Below are 10,990 nucleotides of genomic sequence, written 5' to 3' on the forward strand. Positions count from 1 at the left end.
GCAACTTTTTCACCCATATGTGGGGGATGGTTTTCCACTCAAGGGAGCACAGGAAAGAGACATTTGTCAACGTTTTGAGAGTTTTTGAAAAATGGGGAAAGTACTCTGCAAGAAAGTTGTCCACTGGCCCTCTTTCCCACTTTAAGAAACAGGCAGTGTTCAAATGTCACCAGCCACCACTGTAACCACAAAGCTATGTGTTCCTAAGTAAAAGGCCAGGAGTCAGTGCACCCCTCTTTCCAGGTCATTACCCCCAGGTCCCTTATGTCCTCGTCCCCTTCATTAACAGATTGGAGATTACTATCTCCCGACAGAAAAAAAGAGCAGAAGGCATGCTGGGACCCTAATACTGCCCCTCCCACCGGGAGTACATAAGCAGTACTTACCCAGCATCCCGTCTGTTCTTTTTTTCTGTCTGTCGACAGAATGGACGTGGTGTGTTGTTCTGCTACTCCTGTTGGGCTGGTGTGGCGTTCCTTTCTTCCTCCCCCCGCCCGGCTGCCTGGCTGTGCGGGCGGGGGGGGCGTTCCTGGTCCGTCCCCTGGCCTGCCGGGCTTGCTGGGGGTCGTGACGGTGGTGGCCGGTGTGCTGCCTGGATCCTGCGGGTCCTTTGCGGCTGGTGCGCTCCCAGGTACTTCCGGGTCGCGTGCACGTCTTCCTGAAGCTGGGCGTTTGGGAGGCGTGCCGCGTTTCCTCTGTGCCGTACCTTCCCGCTGTTGGGGTGGGGGCCTTGCTGCTGGTGGTGTCCGGCCCCTGCCCTGGGTGAGTCCCGCATTGCGGTGTTTTTTGTTCACGCTATGCTGTGGTGCTCTTTTCTTTCTTGCAGGTCCGTGGTGGGCGGCGGAGGCTCCTGGGGATGCCGAGGTTTGTACCCAGGAAGTCATGCATGCGATGTAAATGCGCTCTGCCGCTGAGCTCCTTCCCGACCGTCGCGCCCATGGATTACCTTTCCTTTGGGTGGGGGCCTTGCTGCTGGTGGTGTCCGGCCCTTGCCCTGGGTGAGTCCCGCATAGCGGTTTTATGGTTCTTCGCTGTGCGTTGGTGCTCTTTCTTTCTTTCAGGTCCGTGATGGATGGCGTGGGCTCTTGGGGATGCCGGGGTTTGAACCCGGGACCTCGTACTTGCGAAGCATGCGCTCTGCCACTGTGCTACATCCCGACTGGCGCGCCCATGGATTCCCTTTAGGCTGGCGCTGTCCTGGTTCTTTGATGTCGCTGTCGTCGCTAGACTGCTTGGGGGTGTTGGGGTGCGTGGCTCCTTGCTCCTCCTTCCTGCCCGTTTGCCCTGTGTCCGAGTGATTCTTCTGCTGCCGGAGTTTGTGCCTGCGGCAGTGTGACGCTCCTTCTGGCTGCTGCCTCTGCGTGTGCTGGTTGCCTCCTGGTTGTGGGTGCTGCCTTACCGCGTGGGCTGCCTCTTTTGTGGCTGGGGTCCCGGGTTGGAGCCTGACAGGGGCGGTTCGCCTGGTCTCCCTGCGCCTTGCGCACTTGTAGGTATCCTTGGGTGCCGTCCCTAGTGTTCTTGTGGGGCGCTCCGGTGCCTTTGCGTTGGGTTCCCGTTCTGTGACTGTGTGACTTGCGGTTCTCTGCTGCACTTCGAGTGTTTGCGTGGTGCGACGTAGAGTTGGTGTGCTCCTTCTCTTTTCCCCGTGTCCGCCCCTCTCTGTCCTGTCCCCGGTGTGTGTTGGGGTTCCGTTCCCTGGTGCTCTCGTGGGTTCTGTTGGTTGTGCACTAGGACTGCTGTGTGGCCCTTTCTTTCGGGGGATGTTGGCCGCTGGAAGCCTCTGTCTTTGGGCGCTTCCTGCTCATCCCGCGCTGCTGGTTGCTCCTTTCCACAGAGAAGATTAGCATGGCCCCTGCGCGAGGATGACACGCAGATTCGTGAAGCGTTCCATGTTTTAATGGTGGTGCCGGTCCTCCCGCTCCTGTTCCGTTTTTGGCGGGTTGCCCTTGGCCTGTTTGAGTGGCGGTGGCTCCTGGTGTTGCCGGGGTTTGTACCTAGGGCCTCCTGCTTGTGCTGCTTGCTCTCTGCGGCTGCTCTGCGTCCCCACTTCGGCCCTCGTGTGTGGTCTATGGGGCTAGGGTTCTTGCCTGGTTGGGCTGTTCCTCGTCCTTGGCTTCCTGTATGTTCCGGGTGGCTGGGATAGTGTGCTGGGGTGTGCGGTGATGCCGGTGTTTTGGTTCACCGTGTAGGCTGTCTTTATGGCTTTGTCTCTCTTGCGGGGGCCTGGTCGCCGGTTTGGCTCTCTGCCTCTGCGGCATCCTGCTGCCGGGCTGCTGGGCTGGCGCTACGCGTCCGCTGTCGTTTGCAGCGGGTCTGTGCCGCCTTGTCCCCTTGCCACTTTTCCCTCCGGGGCTTCTGTGTTGCTCCACTGGGTGTCTGTGGGCTTTCTTGCTAGCTGCCGCTTTGCCTATGTGGGACGTGACCTCCCTGGGTTGTGTGTCTGGGGTCGTGGTCCTCTCTTGTCCGCTTGGGCTTGCCCTCTCTTGCTTTCTTGGTCATGCCGGGGTCTGCCTGTTTTTTGGCTTTCTGCGCAGTCCTGATGCTGGGTGTTGTTGGGACCCGTGCTGTGGTCTAGCCTGTAGTGGGCTGGGTTTCTAGGTTGGATTCCCTCCCCGGGGGTCCTTGCCTGTGTGGCTGGCTCTGTTCCTCTGCTGCCGTCCGGTTCAGCTGGTTGTGGGGCGTGTTTGGCTGTGCCGTGGGATATTTCTGCATCTCTTCGGGGTTGCTCGCTCTGTCTGCTGGGGTACGGTGTCCCCTTCCTTTCGGGGATCTGCCCTCCCTGGGGTTCGGTGTTGCCATATGCTGGGGGGCTTCTTTTGTTGTTGCTGCCTCCTTTTTGCATCTGTTTCTGGCTTCTTCCGTGCTGGTTGCTATTGTTTTTTGGTTGCTCATGGCTCTGGCACTGATGTTTCCTGGTTTCTGGGGTTCCTTGGTGTGGCCTTGGGTTCCTCTGCTGCTGCGGCGCTCCTGCTCGTTTTCTGGGCTTGTTTTTGGCTTCATTCGGTGGGTCCTGGTCGCCCCTCCTATTGACTGTGGCGCTCCTAATCTCGCCTGGTCTCTGTGGTTCAGCTGGGTCGGAATAGGTTTTTTCCTGCTTGTGGCTCCCTGGGGGTGCCTGTGACGGTCGGCTTCTCCGACGGTTTGGGTTGGGTCCTGCTCTCCCTTTCCTTTTGCGTCCCCCCTGGGGTGTGTTTCCAGTGGCGGTTCGCGTTTTGGCTCTCTGGCGTTCGTGCCTGGTTTGTTTGGGGCCTGGCTCTCTTTCGCTGGTGCTGTGTCCTTGACTTGGCTCTGGTTTCCCCTCTTTTGGTATGCAGGGGTTTCCGGTTTCTGCTGGTTTTGGGCGTCTGGTGGTCGCCTTTTTTCGGATGGGTATCCTTGTCTGTGCTCTCTCGGTGGATCCTGGCGGGGTGCTCTCTTGGTTTCGTGTCGTGTTCTGGTGGGTCCTTCTGGGCCTGCTCATGCCGGCGCTTTGTTCCTGGGTTTGGTTCACCTCTTGTTGGGTGTCCGTGTCTCTGCCTGGTTCCTGGGGTGGGGTTGGGTGCTGTTGAGCTTCGGTTCCCCGTTGCTCCTGTCTGGCTGACCGCCCTCTTCTTTTTTCCTGGACTGAGGGTCCCTTGTCAGGCCCTGTGTGGGTCCGGGTTTTCGGGGCTTCTGGGTTGGCTCCTCCGGGGTTGCCTCCTATTGCTCCTGGTCTGCGGGCTTCCTTCTTGTTCTGAGTGTTCTCTGGCTGGGCCTCCTTGTCGTGCTCTTCCTCCTGACTCATGGGTGTCCGGGTTCTTCTGCTGCTTGGCCCTCTGCTTCTCTGCTTCCTCGGGTTTCCATTTTGGTGGTTTCCTGTGCTTGTTCTTTCGTCCGGCCTTCTGTTTGGTCCGGCGTTGGGTTGCTGGGGGTCTCGTTCGGCCTCCCTGCCTTTTCTTTGCCCTGGGCTCTACGTGGGCTTCTTCCGGGGTTGGTTGGGCCTGTCGGTCCTCCTGCCCTTGCGGGTTGCTGGGTTTCGGTCCTGGCTTCCTGGTTCCTTGTCCCTTGTTACCCTCATTTTTTGCTGTCTCTTGGCTCCTCTTCGGTGTTATGTGGGGTCGGACCTGGTGGTTTTCCGGTCTGGGTGCTATGCGCCCTAGGGCTTTTTGTTCCGTGGCTCTGGCCCTTGCTGTGTGCTTGGCCTGGGTGTTGGGTGCCTGTGCGGTCATCCTCCTTCTTGGCTGCTGTTTTTTTTTTCTGCCCTCTGTCTTGAGGTTCCGGTTCGGTTCCGGATTGCTTCTTCTGCTCGGCCTGTTCTGGGTTTTGGCCGCCCTGTTCGCTTGGCGGTTTTTCTTCCCTGTGGGGGCTTTGTCCTCCTGGGGTTTTTGGGTTTCTGTCTCCTTCCCGGTCCTTTTTGGTCTGGTTGGGGTCTGGTTCCTGTTCTGCTCACGGGCTCTTGCTGTGGTTCATCCCCGGCCCTGGCCTCCTCTGCGGGGTTCGTTGGCTTTCTTCTCTGTGCTTTCGTATGGCCGGGTCGTTCGGTTTGGTGTGGTGGGCCGGTTTCTGGCCTGGGCCTTCCTCCTTTTTGTTGGTCTGGGTGCTTGGGGCTGCGCCTCGTTGCCTGGGCTGGCCTTCTTTCTTTGGCCTTCTCCGGGGGGGTCGGGATTTGCTCGGTGTCTGTTCGGCTGCCGGGTCCTGTGTGCCTTCCTGGTGGTTCTGGGCTGGACGGGCTTGTCCGTCCTTGGCCGTGTCATTTGGCCTGGTTGTCCTGTCTCCTGTTTCTCTGGTTGGTGGCCTCATTTTTGTGGTCCTGGCCTTGTTGTTTTCTGGGTTGTCTCCGGTCCTGGTTTGGTGCTGGCCGGTTGCTTCCTGCGGTCTCCCCTTGCCTCCTTCTCGGTGCTCCCTTGGGTTGCTGCGTTGGTGTGGTTTCCTGGGTGTGCTTTCGGTTTTGGAAGGCCGGTTTTTCTGCTTTGGTATTCTCCAATCTGTTAATGAAGGGGACGAGGACATAAGGGACCTGGGGGTAATGCTCTATTACTTACCGGTAATCTTCATTACTCCGGGTCCCGTTGTCCTCGTCCCCTTCATACGCCCCTCCCTCCCTCCCGGGCGACCGGCCTTCCTGTCTGGGCTTGGTTGTACAGACGGGATGCTGGGTAAGTACTGCTTATGTACTCCCGGTGGGAGGGGCAGTATTAGGGTCCCAGCATGCCTTCTGCTCTTTTTTTCTGTCGGGAGATAGTAATCTCCAATCTGTTAATGAAGGGGACGAGGACAACGGGACCCGGAGTAATGAAGATTACCGGTAAGTAATAGAGCATTGGGCTGCCTCAGAGGTGCTTCCATTTTGGATTTCTAAATCTCTCCTCGTCCCTGCTAACTGGTCAGCGTGTTACAGATTTTGACAACTAGACCAGAGCTTAATTTTACTTTTACTGGAAGCTTTAAATATCTTGGCTTGATGTTTTATAAACAGGACAGTAAGAATAAGCTTAACTAAAACGTGAAGCTCCTCTGTAGATGAGAATGTGGCTCAACAAATGTAAAGGTCAAATCAGGGAGCCAGTGCTAGAGTGCATGTGCAACAGTACCACCCTCGCTGCCATGTAACTTTGAAGAGACTCGTTGTAGGTCTTTCATAGTTTCATCATTTCAGAACTGAAGCACTTTCAATCTGCTATACTAGAAAGCACAGTTGTTGCGTATTTGTTATGCAACTAACAACCATTGACAAAGCCAATACTACTGGCTTGTTGTAGGTCACTGTTACTTATATTATATATCTGGATGCAATGACAGAAGCAGCAAATTACCTCTGGTGGTACACTTTGCTAAGCACAGATTTGTAGCTTACTTTTTAAGCCATGCCCTAATTACATCAGCCATGGATCTAAAAACAGTAAAAACACTTTTGTCGTCTTTCTGACATTTTTGTTTTCACAGTGCGCTTTGGGAATAAAAGGTCCAAACTATGAAAAATAAATAAAAAATGAAATAAAGCAAGTCAGAGTGTTCGCAAAGTGGCTAGATTGATTTTATTCACACCCAAACATATTAGCGCTACTTTACAGAGTTTGCCAGTGAAGCAGTACTTTTTGTTTTCTTGTCTGTTTTTTGAACAGCATTGTTTTCCCGGGTGGGGGAGTGCACCAATCCTGGGGTACTGCAATTACTTATTGATGGGTGGATTGGTAACCATGTTCTTCCTGCTTATATTTCACATGCTTTATTTAGCTTTTTCCAGGATGTTGGTTCTTTTTATTTAGGCAGCATATTGCTCTCTTGTCTAGTGCGTAATTTGAATGGAGTTACAAGTATATTATGGTTCTAAAAGCACTCACTACCACCTTCCTGGCCTCTACAAATTTTCACAAACAATACAAATGTCATGATAATGCCGATGGTTAATATTTCCTAGAGAGACATCAGAGTTTTGTCTAGTGGAAGTTTTGACTCATGGAAATGTAGCGCAGAAGGTTAATGTGCCTGCTGCAAAGAACATGTACCTGATGCAGATCACAAAATGCACATGATGTAAATAGGTCAGTGAGTCATTGCTTTTGTCAGAGAGATCCTTTTGTTACTTGCAGTTTGTAAGTTAAAATCCTAACATAGAACAGTGAGCTATTAACTGTCATCTAAGAGCTGCATGCAAACTGCAAGGTAAAAATTAGAGCGTTATGTTTTTTTTCCCCAGTCTTTGTTTGATTATCCTAATGTTTCAAAAATAATGTTATATTTTTATTTGCAGCACCTGGTAAAGCCTGACAACAGCATCCCCTAATTGTTGGCCCATTTTTGGGTGAAGAACAAGAAGCCCCAACCTCCTTTGCTGCTCTTTCAACCCGGCTACAACCCAGCAAACACCAAGGTTAAAGTTTATTATTTATTTATTTTATTTTAATCATTTATTAAGCGCGCTGTCACCATGGCAGGCATCCTGGCGCTGACTGAAACTAATGGGGTGGGGAAAGGCCAGAAGCAACAGGGGACAAGATTAGTGGACAGAAGTCTTGGGGAAAAGCCAGGTTTTGATTCTTTTCCTAAAGGGTAGAAATTCAGAAATATGTCTAATTTCCGCTGGGAGCGAGTTCCAAAGCTTGGCAGCTGCCAAATTGAAGGATCTGCCTCCGGATCTGATTTTTTAGAATTTTGGAACCATTGCCAGCTTGGCTTCAGAAGAGCGAAGCTGCCTAGCTGGGATATACCAAGCAAATTTAGATTGGAGGGAGGCAGGGCCTATTGCATATAATGCCCTAAACACTATACAGAGGGCTTTAAATTGGACCCTCTGCCTCACCGGAAGCCAGTGGAGTTTGCTCAATGGGGAGGCTCCACTTGCTCTTCTAGGAAGCCCCAGTGCCAATTTTGCCGCTGCTGATTGGACTCTTTGGAGTCTGTCTAACAGGAACCCAGGGGATTCCAGCAACAAGGCGTTGCAATAGTCTAGACGACTAAGGATGGTACAGCGTACCACTTGGGCCCGTGCATGAGTGGGGAGGAGAGGCAATATCTTCCTTAGGGAGCGGAGGATAGCGAAGCAACAAGCAGAGGTCTTTTGGATGTGCGTCTCCATACTGAGTTCCTGATTCAGCATGACCCCGAGGTTGCGGATTGTGGCTACTGGATGCACTATGGTCCCGGATTCAGGTGGCCAGAAGTTGTCTGGGAAGGGCCGAGGAATCTTAGTACTAGTGCTAAAAAGTACCTCCGTTTTCCCTGCGTTGAATTGGAGGGAGTTGTTTTTTAGCCAGTAAGAGGTGTCACGTAGACATTTGTGAAAGGTCTCAATAGAGATAGAGTCGTCTCCCTCCAAGGAGAGTATCAACTGCGTATCGTCAGCGTAGTTGATCATTTTGATGTTGTGGCTTTTAATAAGCGAGATCAGAGGTCTTAGGTACAGATTAAAAAGAATTGGACTGATTGCAGAGCCCTGGGGGACCCCATGTGGGACCAAAGTGAACACCGACTGAAAAGGGGGGATGGATACCGCTTGCTGTCTATCCTGGAGGAACGAGTGGAACCACTGTACTGCTGAACCTCTTATTCCTGCCTCAAACAGTCGTTTCAACAGAATATCATGGTTCACGGTGTCAAAGGCGGCAGACATGTCAAGCAGGATAAGGAACGCTGTCTGCCTTCTGTCTGCACGCCTCTGAAGCTCGTCCATCGCGGTGATCAAGGCGGTCTCAGTTCAGTGGGTGGGTCTGAAACCAAATTGATCCGCGTCCAGAAGATGATGATGTTCCAGATGGGTAGAGAGTGTGTTACTAACCCAGCTTTCGACAATTTTGGCTGGGAAGGGCAGCAGCGATATGGGACGGTATTTCTTAGAACAGTCTGGGTCAAGAGAGGGCTTTTTTAACAGGGGGGAAACTAATGCCCGCTTCCACTGAGCAGGAACTATTCCGGTTGCAAGAGATTGGTTGCAAATAACGTGCAGAGAGGGAAGGAGTTCCAGCTCAAATTCTTTCCAAACTTTGTGAGGGACAGGGTCTAAAGGAGACCCAGAGGAGATCTTGCTGGCTAGTTTAACGAAGGCCTCATACGGGATAGACGGGAGCTCAAGTAGGAGGTCATTAGAGGCCAATGGTGGCACTGCTGGCTGGTTCACGGGGGGTCTCGGATTAAGATCAGGGTGAAGGGTGAAGGGTGGAGTCAGGGGAGGCATCTAGGTCCTTAATGATGTGCTCAATTTTATTTTTAAAAAACGCAGCAAGATTGTCACAGAGATCTTGAGACGGGATAATGGTGTTTTTGACACATTCCGGGTTGGTGACACTATTCAATATATTAAAAATGTTTCTAGAGCTATTAGGGGAATTGCAGATCATGGAGGAGTAGTAGTCAGCTTTAGATTTTTTAATTGAGTTCTTATATTCCCGCACTTTATTTTTCCAAAATTCTTTGGTGGTTTCAGTGTAATTTCGTCTCCACCTTCTCTCAGCCTGTTTACAGCTATGCTTCAGATCTTTTAGGCTGTCATTAAACCAAGGCGCAGAATTGACGCTCCTGCATTTGCGAGTTTTTAGAGGGGCATGAACATCAAGGATAGTGGTAATCCTTGAACAAAGAGAGGAATAGTTATCATCAACCTGTTTATTCTCGTCAAAGAGTTGATCTAAATGAAACACTTCCCCTATAGAGTGCAGACGAGTAAGGGCTTTCCAATCTCTGCACTTGGTTTTATTGGGCAGCCCAAGAGCTTTGGAATAGTCACTCTTAAGGTCTAGAAAGAACTTAATGAGTGAATGGTCAGTCCAATCCATGGGTAGAGTTTCTCCCATTGTTACTAACTGGGGGCCTGCGAACAACAGGTCTAAGAGGTGTCCACCCCTGTGGGTTGGTCCTGTGACCAACTGGGAGAGTCCAAGGCTCTCGCAGGAGTTGAGAAGGTTGCGTAGACCGGAGTCGAGGACGCCGTTCTGCCACAGATTGAAGTCACCCAGAATGAACAGTTTGTGATGCGAAAGTGCAATATTAGTTAAGATGGTCAAGAGCGCCTGTTGATGTTGAAGGCTAAACGCACCCGGTGGACGATGGCAGACTATCCCGGTAACAATGTTTCCGGACTGAGTCTGAATAGATAGTCCTAGAAGTTCAGTTCCTTCGATCGAGTCTAAAGCACAGGACTTAATGTTGCAGGCTGCAGTGAAAATCACACCAACCCCCCCCTCCTCTACCATTAGGTCTATGGGTATGCAGGAATTTGAACCCAGGAGGACATGTGAAGCCCGGGTCGACCATGCAATCAGGGCGCGTCCAAGTTTCTGTCATAAAAAGGACGTCAAGTTCGTGAGATTCAATAAGAAGTTGGATTTCAATACTGTGCTTTGGCAGGGACCTTACATTCAGAAGTCCACATTTCAACAGATTGTTGGCCAGGAAGTCAGCTCGAGGCAGAGCCGTATTAAGCAGAGTGAAGGTTCCTTTGTCAGCATGAAACTTACCAAGTTGTAAGAGCATCTCTCTGGAGTATGGAGGGCCAGATGGGGTATACTAAGGTCAGTAGGAGCGAGACATGCAGCATAGCTGGCGCTAGGCACTACCTTGGCGCGGACGGGCGCAGACGGGCTTGCCTTAGGCGCGCCTTCGGCGCGCAAACGGCGCTCGTCCGCTGCACGTCCGAAATCTGCACATGATTTATGGATCTATGGGAAGGGGCAGGGAAGGAGGGGGGCGTGGCCTCGAAAAGGGGCGTGGTCACGGCAAGCGCCGGAAATGGCGCCAAGAGTGTCCCGTACGAGCAACCGCGGCAGCGCTAAATCTGCTGCGCGGCGTAGTCTGGGCGTTTGAAGTTTACCAGCTACAGCTTTGAAGGGAACAGAGGGTGAGTAATTAAAAATACAGAGATAATGTGACACTCAAATTTTAAAAGACACACACAAGAATCGTGCTCCCGGCTTTCCGCCTCAGGAGTATCAGTCTATCTGCCAGTTAAGGAAAATGATGCTATATTTTTTTACATTGGAGTTAGTGCTATGTATGTGGTCACTCTACATGGTGGTTGGGGTGGATGCACATTTTGAACATTGTACCCTCAGTGGATGGAATTTACTAATAGCCTTAGCACTGTGCTTTTGGCAATAACGGTTGTTAAAGGCACTATCTATCCCTTGCCTTGTTAAAGGCCCTCAAGCAGTGTCTGTTTCAGTGCCTTCAGCAGCCAGCATGGCACACAGAGGCAGCAGGCAGTAAGGATATATTTTTAGCAGTCATGCTGTGCAAAGAGGAGCTGTTGAAGATCTATTGCGATAATGCTCAAGATATATGTATTTATACTGAAATTTGATATAATTGCCCCAAACCTTATACGTTGCACTTTGATTATTGACAGGTTTCTTTAATGTTGGTAAGGCCAGCATCAGCATGAATACAGTTGAACAGCTACTTGCAAGGTCATTCTTTGGAGGGACACGTGAAGAGAAACAATATATAAAGCAATTAGGACCTGATTGGCCTGACCTGAAACTACAACAAATGACCCAGGACAGAGGAAAGACTTACAAACGTACATTCTCAAACACCTGGT

At 51.5% G+C, this 10,990-nt stretch overlaps 1 pseudogene; it reads left to right on the forward strand.

The window, feature by feature from the left end:
• The first annotated feature begins 1,826 nt into the window (after positions 1-1,826).
• Positions 1,827-1,897, forward strand: LOC146785481 (U6 spliceosomal RNA; annotated as a pseudogene).
• The last annotated feature ends 9,093 nt before the right edge of the window (positions 1,898-10,990 follow it).

The sequence above is a fragment of the Triturus cristatus genome, chromosome 11, assembly GCF_964204655.1.
Source record: "Triturus cristatus chromosome 11, aTriCri1.1, whole genome shotgun sequence".
Classification (NCBI taxonomy): Eukaryota; Metazoa; Chordata; class Amphibia; order Caudata; family Salamandridae; genus Triturus; species Triturus cristatus.